At 43.6% G+C, this 15,366-nt stretch overlaps 1 long non-coding RNA gene across 1 annotated transcript in view; it reads left to right on the top strand.

The window, feature by feature from the left end:
• The window catches only part of LOC109321957, a 14,422-nt gene extending 3,242 nt beyond the window's left edge, over nucleotides 1-11,180 (top strand). The window contains exons 2-3 of the long non-coding RNA XR_002104247.1: nucleotides 78-83; nucleotides 11,170-11,180. This is a non-coding gene — a long non-coding RNA (uncharacterized LOC109321957). The remainder of the gene's footprint in view (nucleotides 1-77; nucleotides 84-11,169) is intronic.
• The last annotated feature ends 4,186 nt before the right edge of the window (nucleotides 11,181-15,366 follow it).

Here is a 15,366-nt window from a genome sequence, read left to right as displayed (position 1 = left end):
TCCTTCTGGCCCCATCCCTAACCCTAGGCCTGAGATACCCGTCACATTTGGCTCTACCTACAGGGAGAATCCATAAGCCTTCTGTTCCCAAAAATAATGCTAGGAAAAGAAATACTCCCAGGCTAAACCAAGCTCTTCTGGCCACACTAGGAATCTTAGGGCAGGAAATCCTGCTAGCCACAACCCTAACATGAGAGTAGGGAATCCTTTGTCACCATGGGCAGAGAGCCCTGTTAGCCCCAAACCATAACCCTAAGTTAGTTCCAAAACTTACCCTGTTAAACAGGGACTTTGCAGGCCTAGACCTAACGGAAGAGCTGAAATTCAAACTGCCACCACCAACCCCAAACCTAACCCTTGGACGGGGGGCTTCTGCTGTCTTCTAGGGGAAAATCCTTGACAGTTTAATGAAGGAATAGCAAGAGCCTCTGTTGCTATTAGTAAAGTTGGGGGAAGGGACACCCATAGGCAAACCTAAGGCTCTAAGTAGTGTCCAGACCCCTGAGGGTAAAAGCAGGGTGGGATTCTCAGGTGACAGCAGCTGCTAGTTCCAAATCTGCAGAGAAGGGAGAGAGATGAGAGCAGCTTTAGGGTCCTGGCAGGTATGGGGGAAGGTGCCCCCAGCAAAGGCAGCCTCTCACCTTCCTTTCCAAAGGAACCGCTGGATGCTGTATTGTAATTCAGCAGCGGGGAGTATCCTGTCTTCACCCTTGCTTCTCCACCCCCACCCCCCTGCATTTATCTACGAGGACACAAGAGCCTCCCTGACATCACTGTCTGATGCCTGACCCCTCTTCATATAACTTCAGCCTGTAGCTATTGGACTAGCAGCATGACTGCTTTGATTCCAACACTCTCCAGCCTCAGTTCCAGCACCCCAGGGCTGGGATGAGGGGTTTGGTTGGCTGAGCTCTCTGGGCTATGGTTAGACTTGGAGCTGGTAGGACTTCCCTGAGTAGCGTTAGGGTTAGTAGTGGTAGGAGTCTCTGGGCTAGGGGTGGGGTTAAGGTTGTAGGGTACCCAGGACAAATTATGTCAAGGTAAGTAGAGTTCCCTGAACTCTTAGTTGGATTGGACCAGCAGGAATCCCCACATTAGGGTTGTTTGAGGCCAGTATTACTCCTCTCATTAGAGGTAGGTTATGGACTGATAGAGTTTTGAGGGCTAAGAGTAGTGTTGGGGCCAGCATTGGCTTCTGGGCTAGGATTTCTGCCAGTAGGTCTCCCCCATATTGATTGGGATTGGGACCCATTAGCTATCTAGTTATTTATATTTGAGCCCAGATTTGATCACAGGGCTGGGATTAGGTGTGGAGCTGTCATGATTCCTTGAATTTGGGGGTCAGTAGGACTTTTTGGGCTAGGGTTAGATTTGGGGATGGTAGGACTCCCTAAGCTGAAGTCAAGGTTGAGGCTGGTAGGGCATCCAGCCAGGGCTTGGTTTCAGTTTGGGTGCTACATTTCTCCAACCTAGAATTATGGATGAAATCAGTAAGTTTCCCTGAAGCAGGCATAGAGTTGGGGCTTGACTCCCTTTTGGAACCAAACATAAGCCCCTATCCCAAGAAGCTCCAGGCAGTTTCAGGTACTCAGTAGGCATGTCTACACATGTGCTTTAATGCACATTAACCTATTTTAATGCACATTAAAGTGTTACTAAAAAGTGCTATTTAGCTAATAGGCTAATATGTATTAAGCATCACTTAAAAACCATGGTCTTTAGTTAATGTGCATTGAGGCAGGCTAATGCTCATTTTCCTAACACTGCAGAGTGAGAGGTGCCTGTACGCAAACCAGAAGGCTGCTCCAATGCTCTGTAATTAGATAAAGTGCCCACACCGCCATTTTGAAGTGCAGGGATGCTGATACATGAGATACTCTGGGTACTTTAATTAGAGCAACTCTCAGAGCAACTCTAATTAAAGCACCACTCCTCCCACTGAACACATGTGAAAACACCCAAATGGACTAGATTTAATGTGTCTTAACTAAAGCATGTTAATACATGTGTAGAGGCACCCAGTGTTTCTCTAGGTAAGGACCTAAAATGTTCTGTTCCTGTTCCTTCATGTAGGTGTGTTGATTCTAGAAATTTTTCCACTTGACAGTGATAGCAGAAGAGTTTTTTTCTTTTTGTCTTTTAAAGACAGGCTTACATTTCCCCCCACACCCTCAGAGCTTTATATTTCTCAGCAATAAAATCAAATAGCAAAGTTGTTGTACTTTAAAAAAAGTTATGTTTCAGAGCTTGTCAGATGTATCTAAATGAGATTTCTTCACTTTCCCAGAAGATAATAGACTCTAGAACAACAGAAATGGGGAAGGAAGTCAGAAAAAGACATTAAAGAAAATGATCATCCAGTCTCTTTCCCTATTTAGAACTGGATTATTCCCTGCAGTATATTTTCTGGTGCTTGTAGTGATAAACTATATCTGCATGCAATTTTCCTCCCTTTTACATTTTACACGTGGCCCACTTTTACTTTTGATTTTTCCTCATGTAGGAATAGTTGGAGGCATATTAATTCAAACAAGACATTCTGCTTTGCAGTAGAATAAAAATATCTTTTTTAAATGAAAGTTTGTCACTCATTTTTTTTAAATGAATAAATCCACAGACTTAATATTTAGACATTCATTTTGACTTTCACAAAGTTCCTGGATTTTTTTAATAGTTATTTAGTTAAAACATGTGGAAAGAATTTAACTGTAATTTCAATCTCATCATATAACACAGGAAAAACAGAATAAATTGATTGGAGGTGGAGCACTCGTAATGAACTGGAAGTGGAGTAGAGATTAGGTTTGAGTTAATCATAATACTCTGTGAACACAAAGTAACTGTTTTGAGTTCATGTGGCAGCTAAGGACTTACGCTGCTATTTTGCTAATGGAAAGAAGTGGGATAAATTCTTCAGGAGTACAATAGGTGATTTTTTTCCACTGATTTTTCACTGTTGTCATTTAAGGGTCTGATTATTTGTTTATTTATTCATACAAATCTGAAGTTGGTGGCCCTGAGTAACTATTGTTGGACTGAGCCATAAATAGCATAACCTGGGTGGCGGCTCAATAGTTGCCACCCCTGCCCAATATCAGGGATGGTATGATGAGAGTGGGACAGGACTTCCGGCCAGCACCAATTTACTTTCCAGCTGGCCCCTGCTCCCCACAGAGCAGCCCATGGTCCCAAGAAGGCCTAACACTTAACTGATTTAACTAGCTGGCAGCTTTTGGCCACTGCTGAGATGCTAACACAAGGAAGCAAGGTGCTTACTCCCAGCAGCTCCAACAGGCTTTCCAATAAGCAACAGACTGCAACAGGTTAAGCTCTTCTGGTCTGCAGCAATCAAATTGTATCAAAGCGCAACCCCCAAAAGAGGCTGAAGGGTGACCCTCTGTGGCAACCAGAAAGGCAAGCAACAAGAAACAGAGTAAGCTCCTGCAGCAATCAGCATGACCCAAGCACAAAGCTCCGGGACTCCATCCAATGACAATCAGCTGCAGAATAAGGGACAGGACTAAGTCCCCTCTGGGGCAGTCAGTGGCAGAAGGTCAGCAGCACAGGTGGCTCCCAGGGGTCATCGATCTAAACCCTTGCTCCAGATGACTGGCTGGGCACCCCACACACCTTGCAGTTCACCAATCCTGCTCCGAGTGCTGGCCTGTGCCCTGAGCTCCCAGGGACCCTCGTCCAGGTGCTCTGCTGCTCCTCAGGATCCCAATACCTTGCCTGCTGTTGTCCCACTTCCCCAGGGAAGGTGAGGGGTTTCCTCAACTCAACGGCCCCGCTCCCTGCTCTGGATAAGGATGCTACCTGCACTCCTGGCTGCTTGCCTCTTCTCTGCACTGCAGTGGGGACCGACTGCCACCCCTAGTCTCTGGGATGCCCAGCACATCCAGCATACTGTGATGGGGCCTTGGGGCACCAGCTGTCTGCCTCAAGCCCTGGCCGCTGCTTCCTCTCTGCTGCAGGGCTGGAGGCATGGCCAACTGCCACTGCCTTCTTCTCCCAGGGCCTTTGAGGCTCTTTGGAGGGGTCTCTGCTCCCTCTGCTGGATCAGCTCACCCAAGCTCTTCTTAGGCCTCCTGCATCATTCTCCAGAGTCACTGTCAGCAGCCCCCACATGCCAGTTCAGTTGCTCCTTTGATCCCCTCTGGCAGTCCCTCCCTAGCTTGCAAACCGGCCAACCAGGGCTCAGAGTGACTGGCCCCCAACTCCAGCCATCCCACTTCCATGTGAATGAGGAGATTGAAAACCCCTTCTTTCAATTGGCTTCTCCTTTTCCATACAGCAGGGATCTCCTGCTCCACCCTTGGGGTAGCTCAGAGTTCACTGGCACTGTTTCTAGCCCAGGGTAAGTATCTCAAGGCAATCTGGTGAGCCCACTTTGGCAGTCTCTTACATCACTTTTTCCATACTGAACATGACTCTCTAAATAGTTCTAGTGCTAATTATAACCTTCCTCTAAGTCTACAAATATGGTATTTTATAAAGTTTGATCTGGAAAATAATCATTGTTGCCTTGAAAAGCTGTGTAGAGGCCCTACATTTTTTTTAACCTTTCACTGAAGAAGGCTGGGGAATATATCAGGTTCATAACAGTCAAGTTATAGAAGGATATGGGAGGTAGAGCCTACATTTGTCTCTTTTGTCTGGTAGATGGGGGGAGGGGCTGCCCTGAAGGTCCCAAACTCCAGCATTTGAACCTGGCCTCAACAATTTTGATAAGAAGTAAATCTTCAGCTTCCTTCCCTGTTGTTGCAGGTCCAAGAAATAAAGGATTTATTTGCATGAAATAAAGACACTTACCTATGATTAATGCATAAAACCATGTCTCAAATAGGGCAAACCTTGAATCCAGAACACTTCAAGAAGACGTTTTGTTTTGTTGACATCTAGGGTTTATTGGCACATGCACATCACAGCAATAATGCAGCTACACTGTTTCCAGTTCAGAAGCTAGTGCATGCAGACTAAGCATAGTATGTCTTAGCATAGCATCAGTTTGACTCCGCATTGTGGCTTCCTTGTACCATATAAACATAGTGCATACTAACAGGCCTATATCTAAGTACACATTTCATAGTTAAGTAGTGCCAAAGGGACATTTATACTACTTACATGGATGGTAGATCCTACTCCTCCACAGGAAAGTCACAAAAGCTAGAGGGGGGCTCTTCTACCTTTTACCTCAGAATTAGAGCATGTGCTCAAGATGAAAGGCCCAGGACCTAGACCCATTTTACCTCATCCCTATTTTCCAGAAAAGAGTTCTAATTGCCAAGATATGGGCTAAAGTAGGGCATGGGCACCCTCTCCCCCTACTCCTGAAGTCAGTCCAGGAGGCAGTGGGGTTTGTGGAGGTGGGGCAAGATATTTGGAGTCAGAGGGAGTTGGGCAGATGGAGTGTGGTTCAGTGAAAGAAAGAGTATCTCAGGTTCTGACCAAGCCTTCTTAGGTTCCCGTTCACAAAGATCTGTCTGCATTTTGCACTTGAAAGTCAATAGATGATGGCTAAACTGCCAACAGAGGGATAGTTGGTCCCATTGGGAGCAGGGGTAGGGCAGGGTTTTTTACTTTTAAAAAGCCCCAAAAAACCCAACTAGCTCTAGCAAGGTGTTTCTGAATTTGAGGAAGGGTATCAGAACTTGGCCAATAACCATGAAATAAATGATTATTTTCTGTAAAAAATTTTGAAATAAAGTATTGCATATAGCCTGCTATATGCTTACTTCTGGATTAAATGTAGTTCCAAAAGCAGCCTTTTTTTGAGATTTTTTTTAATATCATGTCCCTGGTGTCTTCAGTAAATGTATAAGTCTATGCTATCATAGACTTGCCTAAGTCTTTTCACTGAGTGGTCGGCACAAAGTGGGTCCACCCACTCTCCTTCATAGCCCTCCTTATGCATAAGCATTTTGGTTTCCTGGTTGCCTGTAGCAGCCTTGGCATTGGTGGAAGCTAGTCAGTGCTGGGGCCCTACACAATTGCACAGTATGGGGATTCTACCTGATGCCACTCTATGATCAGTTTTTCAAGTTTGCAACAAAAATCCTGGTACAGGGAGTAATCAGGGCGGATGGTTGCTTTACAGGGTGGACACAGGGATCCTTCTCCAAGCTTTATCCATCTGGATAAAAGCCAACTACAATCCCAGTGCTCCTGTAACAGGTGTGGGGGGGGCATCTAATCCTCAACTGGCATGGCCACTGGCAGCTATTCCCAGCCTATGAGGAACCAGCCTTCCTGAATGTTACCAATGAACTCACCTTCCTTTGCTTCAATCTAATTAAAAATTTGGGAGGCAGCACTCAAAACCAGAGAAGACGAGGTGCCTCTTCCCTCTCTACTGCTGGTCTGCTGTAAAAAAAAAGGTTGGTAACCACTGCTCTATACCATTCAAAATTTAATTGATTTCCAAAATCCATGTGTGAGGAATATATCAACCACTTATTAACCTCTATAACTTTTATTATTCATTTAGTTATCAATATTAATCTGTTCATAGTTTTATATTGCCATATATCTGAATCAATAAAGTACGTACGCAATACTGTAAGCCCGATACAAAACGATAATAATTGTAAATAATATATCACTGAGCAGATAATAAGAGGAAGAAATCTATAACAGATTTGTTCAAAAAAGGAAAAACTAAATGCGCATCTCCACATGGTGAGAATATATCAGCATGCTGTTGTAGATTCCTTGTTCCTGTGCATGTTTATTAAATGTAAAGCAACCTAAACTTCCAGCCAACTTCAACTTTCTGTCAACTTCTAGACCAGACGTTCAGTTCCTGACCATCCTGCCAGAAGAAATGAAAAGCTAGTTCTGGGAATATGCCCTTGAGACCTGTGCACAGAGGTTTTCCAACAGCAGTTTCCAGAAGCTGAGAGGCTGTGAGTACAGGTGAAAGCACCGGGGGAATGTTGGTCCATTGTGACCCACTTCTTTACAGTTTGGGTTCTGTAAACTGCCATATTGGCTTCTTTTCCTGAAAAAGGACACTAATTTGTGGAGAGCAGAAAGTCTTGGGGTGAGGCGGGTAGGGGGAGGGTGTTCTTTAAAGGCCATATGTCTATGGTGCAATGTCATAGTACCTGGAGAAATCATGATGACAGCAATAGGTAATATTTTGCAATTCTCTTCTGGATCAACACTGACTTTTGGGTTTTCAGGTCCAAAGTGCTATTCCTTATCAAGCCCAGTATCTGAAACAAGAATCTCAAGTTCATACCAGTTCATACCTCTTAGCTTCAAACTTGTCCTCTAAAAAGAGTTTTGAGCCTTGAATGTGATATGAATTAAATAGTAGGAGAAACAGAATTCCCAATAATAAGATAGAGAGACTAAAAGCTGTTGGTGTTTTTTTTTTTTCTTGTTTTTTGTTTGTTTGTTTTCGCTGAAGAAAAATGTTCCTATTTTTCACAAAAAAATCTCTTATAAGGTAATGGAAAATATCTTTCCATGGGCATTGTGGAACAATTGGCATTCTTACTAGCTCTGGGGAAATATGTCAAGACACTCATTGTTTTGTGAGCCAGGATCCCAGAAAATAGGTCATATCTTAAAGTCTTTATTGAGGTGCTTTGCAAGCAAAGATCCGGTTGGAATTATTGTTTAATTTCAAAGTACAGCTATTACCAAAGTATGTGAGGTCCTATGATACAGAAGCAGAGTACCTATCTATTCTTTTGTCATTGTTATCTCCTATTATTTGTGATCTCTATTATGCACAGTGTCATTGTGAGTAGGAAAGGTTTTTCCCCACTGTACAAATGGCAATCTGAAGTATATGGATTAAGAGTAACATTATCCAAACTGATATTGGGTGAAAGTTAGATGCTTTGCAAAACTTTAAGTATCTTACCCCATCTTGTAATTCTGGGCATAGCAGACATGCACTAGATTTGTCTGTCCCTACTCATAAGTATCGCGCCCCATATGCCGGTGCACCCTTGACCTGCGAGCCTGGGTCGGCACGACCGGCTTGGCGTGAGGAGGGGGATTTATGACTGGGTAGGTGGGTGATAACGGTGAACAGGAGTCAGGATGATTTAAACACAGCGTGATGTTTTCACAAAAGATTTATTTTACTTACACTTCTGATGGCTAGAGCGTAGGCAGTGGAGTTGATTTATTCATTCAGTTACAGCATGCAGATATCATGTTACCCAGCATTTACAGGGTGGGTAAGACAGTTGCTTCCGAGCGATTCATATAAGCCGTTGCAGTCTGCAGATTACTAAGAGCTCTTGATAAGAAAGATAACACCAGAGATAGAGAGATAAATGGGGATACGCCAGAAAGATAACGTAGGCGGAGAGAAATATTCGTGCACGATCTGTTCTTCTTGAGTGTATACGCAGTTCTCTGCTTTGGGCGGAAGTTCTTTCAAAGTTATACTTTCCACAGGTGACCAATTACTATAGGCCAATTATAAATAATTAATGAGTTGGCACTTCTTTGTTTGTGCTTTCTTTTTTTGCTCAGGTTTCATAAAAAAGGGGGGTTATTTTTACTTGGGTGGTACTGGTTCTGTTTGGTCACAGGATGGCGCGCGTAGCATATTTAATTTTACAACTTTACTAAAGTCAGTTAATCTCGTTACTATAGATACTTTATCTTTTGTGCTGGGCTGTCAAGGTCAGATTCTCTCTCTCTCGTATGGAACTCAAGTAATTTGAAATGAGGCACAGACAGGGGTGTGTGTATGCAACACTGTTAATACAGAGGCACAAATTACAACCACAGAGTTTGTTGTGTTAGCTTCTGACCCTTTGTCATCTGACCTTTTGCCATCGGCGTCTGAAATCAAAGACTTTAATCTTTGACAATAAGAAGAACAACCAAAATGAGAATCTTAAATACAGATCTCTTTGGACCTTAGATTCAAACTCATCCAAACAATAACAGGAGAGTCTAAACTTAAAAGGCCTGCCTTACTGCTTAGTTTCAGCTGTTGCCTACAAGCATAGGAGATCTCTAGTTGCAGAGGAGATCCATATACATTATCCTGAAGTAACAGGATGTAGCCCCACTAAATTCTGAAATTCAGAATTCTTTCTGTTCCACTCCAAGAATTTCCATTATCCAGCACTACAGACGTAATCCTCACTGACACACCCCTCATCATGGGGTGTGTAGTGGTTCATCTTCTTTAGCTAGGTTTCTGGAATTATACTCAGAAGCCCTTTCAAACCTAATTCTTCCCAGTACATCCTAAGCCCCTAGCTGCACAGTAACATGTTTGGCTAATTCTTAGGACACAGTATGTTTGAGGGCTGAAGAAATAACATCACAGAAGATGGCATCACACCTGGAAGTATGTGGATCTTTTGACTCTCAGCTGCAGTGACAACAATAAAATCTTAAGCATATAACCCTGGAGCAGGTGGGATGGAAAAAAAGCCACACTTCAAATCCCAGTGCAACTTAACTTCTGTGCTCAGCAAGGACCACAACTCCAGGAAATGAGTAATAAGGCAGTTAAGGAGAAGGATGGGCCATGATTTGGTTAGGGAACACTGGTGTTGGGACTGTTCAGAACTGACTGTGGATGAAGGAATATGGACACTGGGTGTGTTACACATGCTATTAATTCAAAGTAGGTTTACTGAACAGTAAAAATACTGTGCAGTAAGCCAACCGGGGGCAAATCTACACATGCTTCTTCTTGGGAGCATATTTTCTCCTACCCTGCTCCCACCCTGCTGCTGGGGCAGGCTTCAAGCTTGGAGCCCAAGCTAGGACAATGTCCCCCTGCCCTGAAGCAGGCAAATCTCTTGTCTCTGGCTCACATCGCAGAGCTGGGACCAGGACTTGCCTGCTGCTGGGGCATGAGGACATTGTCCCAGTCCAGGCTCGGAGCCCGGCCTAGCAGCAGGCAGCTCCCAGGGAAGAGGACTGTTCTCCTATCCCCTGCTGCCATGGCTGACTGGGAGTAAATTTGCTCTCAGTTGGCAATCTACACACGGGCTATTGCACAGTCACTACTGTGAAGTTAATCTGCAAATGCAGGTAGCAAATTAACTCCACAGTTGACTAAATAACTGCTCAGTAAGTGTTGGCATGTGTAGATGCTGATGCTTTACTACACAGTCAATTAGTCAACTATGTGGTAAAGCATCTTGTGCAAACCTGCCCACTGGCTAGACCACAAAGGTTTAACATTGTAATATGGACTATCAGTTAAGCTTCTCTTTACAGTTCAGATTTGACTCTTGTCCAGGTGAGACAGGCAGATGTCCTAAGGGCTGCTGTCATACCATCTCAAATTCTTTGGTGACCCATGTGTCAGGGAATAAAATCCTCACTGCCACTCCTTTCCCCACTCCTTCCCCTCCAAACTAGCCTAGGTATGGCTTCTAGAGTAAGGGAATGGTAGGTAGGAGAGGACTCTGGCTCTTTCCTACTCTTGAGACCCTGGCCTTTTGGTCTCTCATCTTCCTTGCTTTCCCATGACCCTAATTCAAAGATCTAATATCTAGTTCCACTCCTGAGAGACCTTACCCCTTGTTAAGGGGAACAAGTGTAACCTGAGGTTTCAAGCAGCAAACAGATAGCTTCACTTCAATAAACCACTTATTGGAACAAATCCCACCCAGCCAGAAGTTCTCTGTCCAAATGGTTAAACATCCTCTTTCCCCAGTCCAACCCAGACAGCCCAGAGCACCCCTAAAGATTGCTCTGTTTTCTTTTCAGTCTGTTCATCTTCTGAGCCCCAAAGCTGTTGCACTTATCTCTGTTTCCAGACTCCTCTTCTCAGACCCTTGTCCATTGTTGTTTGTATCTTCTTTGAAAAACCTCCCGAATGTCACCAGCAATCCACGCCTCCTTGACATACCAACAAAGCTTTTCAAGAATCTTTAGATGGGTGTGTCTTCTGTCAGAGAGGCTAGAAATTATGGCTTCAATATCTCTGTATCATTCTTTGCTCCTCTGCAGAAATCCGTTAAAGGAAAACTGAGGCATGCCACACTGCACCATGGACATTCCTTGCTCCTGAGAGTGCTTATGCAAAAATCCTGAAGAGAGGTGGGGTTTCAGGGGCACACCTGTGTTTCCTGTTGCTGCTGGCTTAAGCATCTCCCTTCTCAGCTTGCTAGCTTTTTTGTAAAGCCCATTCCTATATACTTAATGTACTGGATACCTGAACTCTAGGCAAGGCAGTATGCAGAATTCTCATGCTTATCTCTTTTACGGATGTGAGCCGTGGTGGTTCCACAACTCCTCTATAACTTCTGGTTAAGCAAAAGCCTGGCCTGGCTATGCAAGAGGGAAGACTATACTTGCTTCTGACCTTAAATTACTTTCCTCAAGGATTGTTGTATTTAGTATTCTGCTTAAATTATTTTCTCACTTGTAGCATGTCTGTGCATGACCCAATGCAGGTTTGAACTCTATTATTATGTGTTCGTGTAACACACACGTGTGGTAACCCTAATCTTGGTTGGTGCCTCTTATAATAAGGAACTAGTTACCAAACCTGGTAACAGATTTAGTGATGAAACAAGAAGCCCTGGAACTGTTAAGAGTACCCTTTATGGGACTATATATGTCATAATTTCCAACCAGTGCTGCCTCTGTTTTGCTAGTAGTAATAGAAACTTCCAGCATGCCTTAGTTAATGTGTAATTGGGCAGAACAATCTGGGATTCAATCTTAAATTTATGTTAGTTAGGTTCACAGAAAAGCACATAGCTACCTAAAGGCATCTTTGTCATGTGAAGTGCCAGGGTCCAAAATTTAGGGCCTTAAAATCTGCTCTAGCTATCCATGCAGGTAGCTAAAATCTGCAGGCACTTGAGTTTTCTACTGAAAAAATTTGAGCCATGAAATATCTACTTCTTGGCATGTCCAAAATCACATATGTTGGTACTGCTTATCAGCTAGGAACTGAAGTTCCATTAAAATGCACTTATCTTGGCTGTAGACCTAAGTTCCTGGTCTTGCTTCAAGGAACACTCAGTAAAAAAATACTTTAATCCTAAGTAGCAAGCTTAATTGGAGTAGTAAGTAGAACTCAGGCCTCCTTTCCAACACTGGCTGAATGAATACTTAATTATACCATACAAAATGGAACAGTTTCAACAAGCTGAATCAAAAGAAGCCCACCCAAGGTTGCATTTAGCCTTCTGATTAGGGTGTTTTTCTGAAGGAGAGATGTTGGTTCAAATCTTTAGGTAGGGGAGGGATTTGAATCTTGTCTCCTTTAATCTGGATGGAAGTGATAAGTACTGAGATACTGAATTAAATATGGATGACAGCAGCCACTCCTCAGGACCTTTTGTGAGGGGGGTGGGAGGGACTACAGTAAACATCAAATTTTAAGAAAAAACATAAGGTTTATGAATCCTACTTGTAGACAGACATTTCTCTGAAGAGTAAAGTATGAAGGTGGTAAAAATAGGATTTTGGACATACCCCCTTCTTCACTATTTTTATTGTTCATTTAACTCTTGGCTTAGCATGCTGGGTTTGGAGTTTTTTTGGGGGGTGGCGTTTGAGTTTGTGGATCCCTTTCTTAGGTGTCTAATTCACCTAAGACATTGTGTAAAGACCTGAGGAAGCTGAAGTGAAGCTATGGATTCCACTGGGCCACATACCTAAAGCTTTCATGCTGCAACACTTGAAACAGTGAGATACATCTCCTTTACCGTGTGTTCGTGACACCCAGTACAAGGGAGACCCGATCTCAGACCTCAAAGTTCTACTACAGTACAAATAATAGATAAGGTACAGATTCTTTTTACAAATACTGCAAATTAATAAGAGCAATGCAGAGAAAAAAATAAGGTTAATATAATAATTTTTTTAAATAAGAAACAGTAAAATAATTTCTTTCTCAACTTGGACTGATTGCTAGAGTAGCCCTCCCTTCCATTCCATAGTGCTGAGCTGAGGGAGGATATAGCCAGGCTCTGACAGGACCTCTAATTAGGGAAGGTTTTAAAACGCACTCTACCTAAACAATCCCAGGCTTCTCCCTGCTCACTGCTTAAGGGACAGGAGTGTTGCCATCCCCCAGCCTCTGGCTAGCACTGTGAGGCAAAAAGGGGAAGGGGAGGAAGGACTAAGTCTGTGCATGCATCTCTTGATTATACTGAGCTTTTCAATCTCCCTTGCCCTGCTTCTTCATACTTTATGCAAACCTAACAGGTGAGGGAGCCAGCAGGGAGTTGATAACACAGTGTTTAGCAGCTCATCAAGAAAACAAAAGCCCCGCTCATTAGTTCAAACTCTTCTTACACAGTTTATTCCAAGGAAGGAATGGAGGGACATTACATGCCGAGCTGTTGATTAGCTCCAAAAAGCCCTAAATGGACACTGTCCTATCTGCCTTTGTCCTGTCTCAGTGAAATTGAATACAGACACCCACAGGCACCTTTCAGCATTATCTAGCATGCTACATGACTAGGGTCCATGGGACAGGGGTCCATGCTGTGGGAGATGGGAGGGAGGGAGAGAGGGAGGAGAGACTCCCTGCTTGAGCAATGAGCAGGGGTGAGGCAGGGGGAAGCCAGGTAGACCCTGCTGTGCCTGGAGTCTCCTGTGGAGCTCTGGCTAGGGAGAAGAGGGGTGGGTGCAGCCCTGGTCTCTGGAGCAGACAGCTCAGCCCAGGACTGCAAAGCATCTGGGATGCTGGGGGACTCTAGTTTAACTTAAACAAGGAAGGGTTTGGGACAGATATTGTTTAAACCAGCTTGACCCCAAATCAGTTAAGTCTGATAGTACATTCAACCACGTTTATCTTAAACTAGTTTCAACCATTTTGAAACTGGTTTATGTGCACTAAACTTATGTTCTATTACAGATTTAAACCAATTTCTGATAACTTAAACTAGTTTATGTGTAATGTAAAGGTAGAAACTCTATGATTCAAGAGGTCAAAAGAGGAATGAATATTACTTCTGTGCAGATTTTTGTTAGAGATAGCACAAGTGGGGTTGTAACATGTCTTTAAAAGCTACTTTAACACGGCATTGTAAGTAGTAAAATGCCTTAAATGTAATCATGGCTTTTGCATTGCACTATTATGGTGAAAACAAACAGGAATTGAATCTCCTCATTGTGCATTTCTAAAAATTGAACATGGTTGACTTGCTTTAAAATTTAACTTTCATCTTGAATTTCCTAAATTTACAGCACTTAGTTTGGGGATAAATGTTCTGAAATTATCTGGCCTGTGTTGTTATAGAGATCAGATTAGATGATCAGATATGGACCTCCCAGTTTATGAAGATGTATACTCTAATTCCAAAATTCTAAGCAATTCATAATCTCTGGGGAAGTTGTTCCAATAGCCAAATAATAGTTTATTATATGTATTGTAGTAGTGCCTAGGGACCCCAGTAACAGAGCAGAATTGTACTATGCTTGTACAGGTGCAAAAGAGAACGTGACATAAGGAACTATCAATATCTCTACTTGCAATAGCCTGTGTTTTATTTCTAATCTGAATACTTTTCTAATCTAAATTTAGTTTCCACCTTTTGTGCCCTGGGGCGCACACACCAGGAGCCAGGACAAGACTGTTGTTCTGTGCAGGAGCCCAGCAGATCCCCCTGGACAGGCCACAGACCATCTCTTTCTAGGCTGTCCCCTTCCAGAGCTGCTACTTGGCCATAGGTGAGTGTTGCAAAGGGCTGAAGCTTGCTGCATCCCTTAACCAGAGCTGAGATCCCTGCAGGGCTGCTGCCTGGCTGTTTCTGGCAGCAGGGCCAGCACCTGCTCCCTGCTGCTGCTCACCCCCAGCTGTCTCCTATGCTTGCAGGTCCTGTGGTGAAGTGCCTCTGCCACACAACTCCCAGTCCCTGGCTGTGCCCCTGCACACCCTGCTGGCAGCTGCCCAGGGCCAACCACACCAGGATAGCTATGTGGGCGCCCAGAATGCTGGCTCAAGATGAGAATATCATTGTCTTCCTTCCCACCAAGACCTGGCCCTGCCCGTGTATGGTTAAGGTTAGAGCTGTGGTCAGATGCCAAACTGCTAGAAAGTCAGGAGTTCAGATACCTCCTTCTGCCTAGCATGTCCTGTTGATTGGCTTTGAGATGCTTCCTTACTCAGTACCTAGGTACCCTGGCTCACCCTTGAGAGGCAAAGATCTACCAAGTCACTGTACAGGAAGCATTTATGACTAGGCCTACTATTTTTAGACATTTCTGTGCCTAAATATAAGTTTCTTTGATAATGATCTGGACCAGTTCATTTATCCTGTGCCACAGAGAGAAGCTGTTGCAGTGAAAGTCCCACTTCATTCTGCAATAGAAAGCTAAGGAATTCTCAGTGCAGTTTAATCCTACAGAGAAGTTAGCTACTACTCGTGAGTCTCTATTAAACATATGACAAATTTTTTC

The sequence above is a fragment of the Crocodylus porosus genome, unplaced genomic scaffold, assembly GCF_001723895.1.
Source record: "Crocodylus porosus isolate Cpor-Errol unplaced genomic scaffold, CroPor_comp1, whole genome shotgun sequence".
NCBI lineage: Eukaryota > Metazoa > Chordata > Crocodylia > Crocodylidae > Crocodylus > Crocodylus porosus.
The sequence above is the reverse complement of the archived record's forward strand: the minus strand, read 5'-3'. Positions and strand labels throughout refer to the sequence as shown.